The sequence below is a fragment of the Felis catus genome, chromosome D3 (assembly GCF_018350175.1).
Source record: "Felis catus isolate Fca126 chromosome D3, F.catus_Fca126_mat1.0, whole genome shotgun sequence".
In the NCBI taxonomy this organism is placed as follows: domain Eukaryota; kingdom Metazoa; phylum Chordata; class Mammalia; order Carnivora; family Felidae; genus Felis; species Felis catus.
Genome location: NC_058379.1, coordinates 20,285,998 through 20,292,509, shown reverse-complemented (window position 1 = coordinate 20,292,509; position 6,512 = coordinate 20,285,998). Strand labels below are relative to the sequence as shown.

The 6,512-nt window shown below is 41.8% G+C and overlaps 3 protein-coding genes, 1 long non-coding RNA gene and 1 gene segment (V, D, J or C); 4 read left to right on the top strand and 1 right to left on the bottom strand.

Annotated features, from left to right (window-relative positions):
* The window catches only part of LOC123381268 (immunoglobulin lambda-1 light chain-like), a 670,720-nt gene that overhangs the window by 334,895 nt on the left and 329,313 nt on the right, over positions 1–6,512 (top strand). The gene's annotated exons all lie outside the window — the stretch shown is intronic.
* The window catches only part of LOC105260055 (immunoglobulin lambda-1 light chain-like), a 512,144-nt gene that overhangs the window by 184,839 nt on the left and 320,793 nt on the right, over positions 1–6,512 (top strand). The window lies entirely within an intron of this gene.
* LOC109497182 (immunoglobulin lambda-1 light chain) overlaps positions 1–6,512 on the top strand; it is a 638,912-nt gene that overhangs the window by 329,625 nt on the left and 302,775 nt on the right. The gene's annotated exons all lie outside the window — the stretch shown is intronic.
* The window catches only part of LOC109496970, a 927,213-nt gene that overhangs the window by 630,789 nt on the left and 289,912 nt on the right, over positions 1–6,512 (top strand).
* Positions 5,374–6,512, bottom strand: part of LOC109493267 — a 222,712-nt gene continuing 221,573 nt past the window's right edge. The window contains exon 8 of the long non-coding RNA XR_006588100.1: positions 5,374–5,388. This is a non-coding gene — a long non-coding RNA (uncharacterized LOC109493267). The remainder of the gene's footprint in view (positions 5,389–6,512) is intronic.

Below are 6,512 nucleotides of genomic sequence, written 5' to 3'. Positions count from 1 at the left end.
CGCCTGAGTGACACAATCCGTTAAGCGTCCAACTCCTGGTCTCGGTTTCGGTTCAGGTCGGTCATTATCTCAAGGTTAGTGAGATCTAGCCCTGCAGGTTCTGGTGCTGGCAGCACAGAGCCCGCTCGATATTCTCTCTCTCCCTCTCTCTCTCTCTCTGCTCCTCCCCTGTTCACCTTCTCTTTCAAAATAAATAAACTTAAAAAAAAAGAAAAGGAAGTACAAGGGGTGCCCGGGTGGCTCAGTCAGTTAAGTGTGGGACTCTTGATTTCGACTCGGGTCACGATCTCAGGGTCGTGAGATCGAGCCCTGGCTCCATGCTGAGAGTATGGAGCCTGCTTGAGAGTCTTTCTCTGCCTCTGTCTCATTCTCTCTCTAAATAAATAAATAAACATTTTTAAAAAAATAAGTACAAGGGGGAGGCCCCATGCCTCCTTCACACTGGCCTAAGGGACTATACCTCCTCACACTTTGAGATTGTGTTTTTTCTGGAAAGGGAGGTAGGGTCAGGTATTGTGCCTTGGTCATATAGAGGGTCCTAAATCTGTTACCACAGGCCGCAGGAAGGTCCTGGTGGCTGAGAGTAACAGGGAAGTAAAGGCTGGGTGGTTTTTGTGGGTCTACCTTGCCATTTCCCCAGATATCCCTATGCCTGTGAGGTATAGCAGAGCTGAAGAGAGTGTGTGAATACATAGGTGCATGCAAATGAGGTCATTGCCTTGATCCCCATTGGATCTACTTTAGTCACCTAGAACAGAGCTAATTTAAAACTCAATTTTTTCGTGCTTGGATCTGGAGACACTCAGCCTCCCTTCCTCTGGTCTTCTGGACTCATTCAACAAACATTTGTCCTTGAGTGGTACTGATGCAACCCTCAGGCAGATATACTCAGTCTCTGGCTCATTAAGTTTAGGATGAAAACTGAAAGAAAAAAAAAAAGGACCCCAAAACAAGAACACCATTGTTTTAAAGTGGCAAGTTGTAACTAACTCTCTGAAGAAAACAAAGGGGCTGGTATGCAAAGTTACAAAGGCTGGCAGGCTCCTCCCAGTTGCTCAGGAGCCCTGAGGCCTGACGTTTTGGTGTTGACTGCAACTGATACACTGAAAAGATGAGGTCTGTAATAATTGAAAGCAAAGTGCAGATCACATAATTGATCATACAATGCAGTCCTCTTCACATAAAATTAAAACATGAATATTCCATTCATTCATTCATTGCTTCAAGTAATCTTTATGAATGTTTACAGTATTCCTGGGAGGAAGTGAAAGTTACATGGGCTCTACCTTCTGGGAGACACACAAAATAAGCAGGCCAAGGTGTCCAGAAGATGGTCACTAATATAACACTGGGTATATTAAAATACCTTTCTGTATTTATTTGAACTTTTTCTATCATATTTTTTTCTTGACCAGCGATGAAAATAGAGCTATTTTTATTTTAGAACTACGAAAAAAATAGAGGGAAACTCACTAGAAGGCCAAGTGCTCACTGATCCTGGAGGTGGTACTTCTGTAGTTCCAGGCCCCACAGATCCGGCCTCCAAGTAATTTCTTGGGAAGAGGACTTAGGTCCCCCACACCTTTCCTGCCTGGGGCAAGTCATCTGCATGCTCCTCTGGGTGCTAAGCCTCAGGGCCTGGGGCAGAGGAGGAATTAAGAATCATCAGAGTTCAGGAGCAAACTTGCATGGAGAGCCACCTTGCATCTCAAACTATGCAGAGGGGGTAAGAAAGTCTTGAGTGCCCTGCCCGAGTATTGGGGTCTGAGGAGGAAGAGCTCTGGGGTGTCTTCACCATGGCCTTGGCTCCACTTCCCTTCCCTTCCCCGCCTCACTTAGGACACAGGTGAGTGCCCTCAAGGAAGAGGTCATGTGGGTGCCTGGACTGACGCTTCTCTGCCTCTTCCCAGGTTCACCTGGGTTACCTTCTCTGCATTGCTCCTCCCTCTCTGCGTCCTGGGCCCAGTTCTTTCTTGACCCAGCCTCCCTCCGTGTCTGGGACTTTGAGACAGATTGTTCCATCTCCTGCACAGAAGCAGCAGCCATACTAGAACCTACAACCCTGTCTTCTGGCACCAACAACGAGCGGGAATGGTCCCCATATTCCAGATGGATGCTGTGAGTCCTCTGCCTTCAGGGATTCCAGCTCTATTCTCAGGCTTCAGGTGTGGCGATACTGGGTCCTTAACCATCGCTGGACTGCAGCCTGCGGGCGAGGCTGGTTATCACTGATAGTCATAGCATTTATCTTCGGTGCTCCAAGCCCACTGGGAATTGAAGCTTAAAAGATCAAAGATGAAAACTATTAAAGAAGAAGATTAAAACCTGCAGTGTTCCAGACCTTCACACCAACCAGGCAGTCAGGCTGTGATTTCTCCTGTTCTTTCCGCTCATCACCCCAGGGGCGTAGGTGCTTCAGGAAGGGGACCCCATACGATTCCTGTTGCTCTTTATGATGATGTTGGAAAGAAAAAGTTTCCCAGGGGACAAAGCTTCACAAAAATGAAAGCTTCCTCCTTCCTCTGGGCCTTGGGATGCAGACTGTCTCCCTCTTCAGTGGCAGGACCATGGGAAGAACAAGGGCTTCTCATTGGGCTGAGACAGTTCAGGGACCATGTCACCCAAATACATCCCTCTGCACCTCAGTATGGGTCCATGGGTCCAGGCACTCCTGCACTCAGCGACAAAAGTCTCCCTCATCTTACCTGTCTCTACCTGGTTTGGACCAAAGTGACCCAGACGATCCAGGTATTATTATCCAGTTTTCCATTGCCGGGTAGTAAACCACCATGAATCTAGTGGCTTGAAACAATACTCATTTATTACTCCACTTTCCCTGGATCAGTTTAGCAGGGTCTCCTGCTCGGTGTCTCTCCAAGCTGAAATGAAAGTATGGTGGCTGCTGCGTTCTATTCCAGTAGCTCAACCGAGAAAAAAATCTGCTTGCAAGTTGATTGGCAGAATTCATTTCCTTGCTGCTATATGACTGAAGCCCTGGCTTTCTGAGGGCCTTTGGCTGTCGGTGTTTCTGGTTTCTAGAGGTGGCCCACAGCATCCTGCCACATGGCTCTCTCCATAGGCATGGCTGTTTGCTTCTTCCTGACCAGCAGGGGGACCTCTTTCCAGTTTGCTAAGATGGAATCTCTAAAAAATATATTATTCTACTTTTATTATATATTACTTGTATTTATTATATTACATATAATATGTAGTAATGTATAAGATATTATATTTTTAAATATAGTGTAGTTTACACATAATGTTATATTAGTTTCAGGTGTGCAACAGTGATTTGTCAACTCTATACATTTTGCTCTGCTCACTACAAGTGTAACTGCCATCTGTCACTGTACCAGACTTTTACAATACCCTACTGTATTCCCTATTCTATACATTTCATCCCCATGACTTATGCATTCCATAACTCGAAGTCTATATACCTCCCACTTTCCATCACCGATTAGCCCCTACCTAGCAACTACCAGTTTATTCTCTGTATTTTTGTTTTTTTTTGTTGTTGTTTTTTCCATTTGTTTTGTGTTTTTAGATTCCTCGTATAAGTGAAATCATATGATGTTTTCCTTTTTCTGTCTGACTTATTTCACTTAGCACAACGCCCTCTAGGTTCATCCACGTTGGTGTAAATAGCAATATCTCATTAAGAGGGAATCTTACAGCACATAATGTAATCACAGGAGTGACATCCAGCCATGTTTTCCATTTAATGTTAACCTAATCAAGGAGAGACATCTCATCACCTTTGCAGTGCTTATTGAGTAGAAGCAAATCACAGATCTTCCTAAATTCTAGGGGAAGAGATTATGCAAAAGTCATCACAGGATGCATCCTCTACTGTCCTCAAATAAGGAGACTTCCAATCCTATTTTTAAGCTCAAATGCATTGTTAAAGCCTCTTGTGAGAAACCTCAGCAAGTTTCACTATGGGAATAGCAAGAGGTAGGAGACTTTGTTCTTAAGCTTTCAGTGTCCCTGCTGTCATACTTCTCTTAGTTCATGGGCATCAACCAGGGGAACATTTAGGTGACTGACCATTCTTCTGCCCCACACTAGCCCCTCCCCTCTGCTCTCTGACCACTGCCCTAAAACCAGGCCTCACACCTTCATGCACTTCTTTCTTGGGATTGCTTCAGTACAAAGGGTTCCTCTGTGCCTCCAATCTCTGTGAGGGAAGTTTTTCTTTACACACTTCAACCAACGCAACATGTTGCAACAGACTTAGTGCAGAAGTCAATGTGCACATCCAACAGTTTTACAGTAAGCCAGACATTAAAAAGATTTGCGGAAAGGAAAAAAAATTCAATGCCTCATTTTTTTTTCTAATCTTTGAATACAGTCCTATTTCATTTCATTGTACTTTGCAGATACTGGGTTTTTGGTTTTGTTTGTTTGTTTTTACAAATTGAGGGTTTGTGATGACCCTGCATTGAGCAAGTCTATCTACGTCATTTTTCCAATAGCATTTGCTCACTTTGTGTCTCTGTGTCCCATTTTGGTAATTGTCACAATATTGAAAACTTTTTTCATTATTATTATATTTTTGTGGCGACAGTGATTGCGACTCACTGAAAGCTCAGATGGTGGTTAGCTGTTTTGAGCAATAAAGTATTTTAATTAAGGTATGTACATTGTTTTTTTAGACATAATGCTATTGCACACTTAATAGACTACAGTATGGTATAAACATAACTTTCATATGCACTGGGAAACCAAAAAATTCATTTGGATCTCTTTATTGATATTTGTGATATTAATTTAGTGATAGTCACTTTATTGCAGTGGTCTGGAACTGAACTGACAATATATCTGAGGTACACTTGCATATAATAAAATACGTATAAATTATATTTATTTACCTGTGGTTTGCTTAGTATTGTTATGTATAATTAAAGTAAACATTTTAAAAATGTTTTTCAATTTTAATTAATCTGGTAAACGTTGAAAGATGTTATCCACACGAACAAAATCTTTGGGGGTAACTCCATAATTTTTAGGAGTATAAAAAGATACTGGAACCAAAAAGTTTGAGAACAACTGACTTGGAACAGTTGTTTACAAAACAATAAAAACATGGCTTTTCCCAAGTGGTGAGATGCTTGGTGGTGATTCTTTTCTATTTATATAGTTATATTATTATTGAATCTCCTACAAGCCATGCTAATACAGAGTTTGTGAGTAGATTATGACATAACCTCAGGTACATTTCAAGGTCCCTATGGTTGCTATGTGGTTCTCGTGGGAGATCCTGGCTTGCCTCTCTGGTTTTGAGGACATCCTGGAGGTAGAACAGCAGGGCTTGCTTTTGGAGAGGATTCAGGTCATAAGGGTGAGTGAGGGTCAAAGGTAACACCTGGAACTTCATCTTGACCCCTTGACATTAAGAAGAATGAGAGAGAAGCAAATATGAAAAAAAAAATATCTAAGAAGTCTTCAGGCACCGTGTTAAATTTGCAATGTCTCCACTGTTAGGTGTAAAAAAAATAATCAAGTACAGCTAAGCACATACAATATAATCCTCTTCATATACAATCATAAATATATGTAATATTTATTTCCTTCTATTCATTCAATAACTAGCTAGCAATGCTTTCATGGACTTTATAATACTTTGGGGGTGCTGAGGCAGAGAATTATGAACACAGCATTAAAATCTGGGACTAATGAATTATGCCTAATTTATATGGGCAAACACTCTTTTGGATGCATAATGATGTGTCTGGAATATGGTCTCTAAAAGGGGAGGACTCTGGCAAGAATTTCTTTTTTAATTTCAATAATATATTTTATTATTAAATGTAGAACACATATTGGGTTACGATGAATTCAAAATATTACTATTTCAACATATAGTCAATATTTTAAACATCATTACTGTGGTATTTTACCTTCATTCTTTTGGTACTAAGTCTTCTAAATCTTTCTCAGTTCATTGCAATCTCAGTTCATGGCTAAATTTTCATCAGTAATGCTTGATCTGTATTTAGATTTCATAAAATTTGGTTGAAAAAGTAGATTCATTCACATACTCAAGTTGCTCCAAACGATAACCGAATGGTCATATTTTAAATTTAAATTTAGATTGAGTTAAATTAAAAATTCAATTCCACAGGGTCACTAGATATATTTCAAGTGCTTAATAACCACGTGTGGCTAGTGGCCACCATATTGGAGATTGAGCCCCTGGGCATCTATTTATTATGTGCATCACAGCAGGTAAGACAGGGATGAGTCCGACACAATCCGTTTCCAAGGGTAGGGGAGAGGGTGGTAGTGTTGCTAGGACTGTGGCCTAGGAGAAGCCACGGTAAGCAGTGTGTTTACCTCTGTATGGCAAATGCAGCCACAATCAGGGACACAGCAAGGAGCCCTTGTTTGGGCACCAGGGTCCCTCACCACCATCCAGGGCTCTGCCCGGTCTCCTAGGGAGGGTGAAGGTTAGGCTCACTGGTGCTCTAAACTGCTCCTGAGATTTCAATGACAGGAAGAGATGAAGG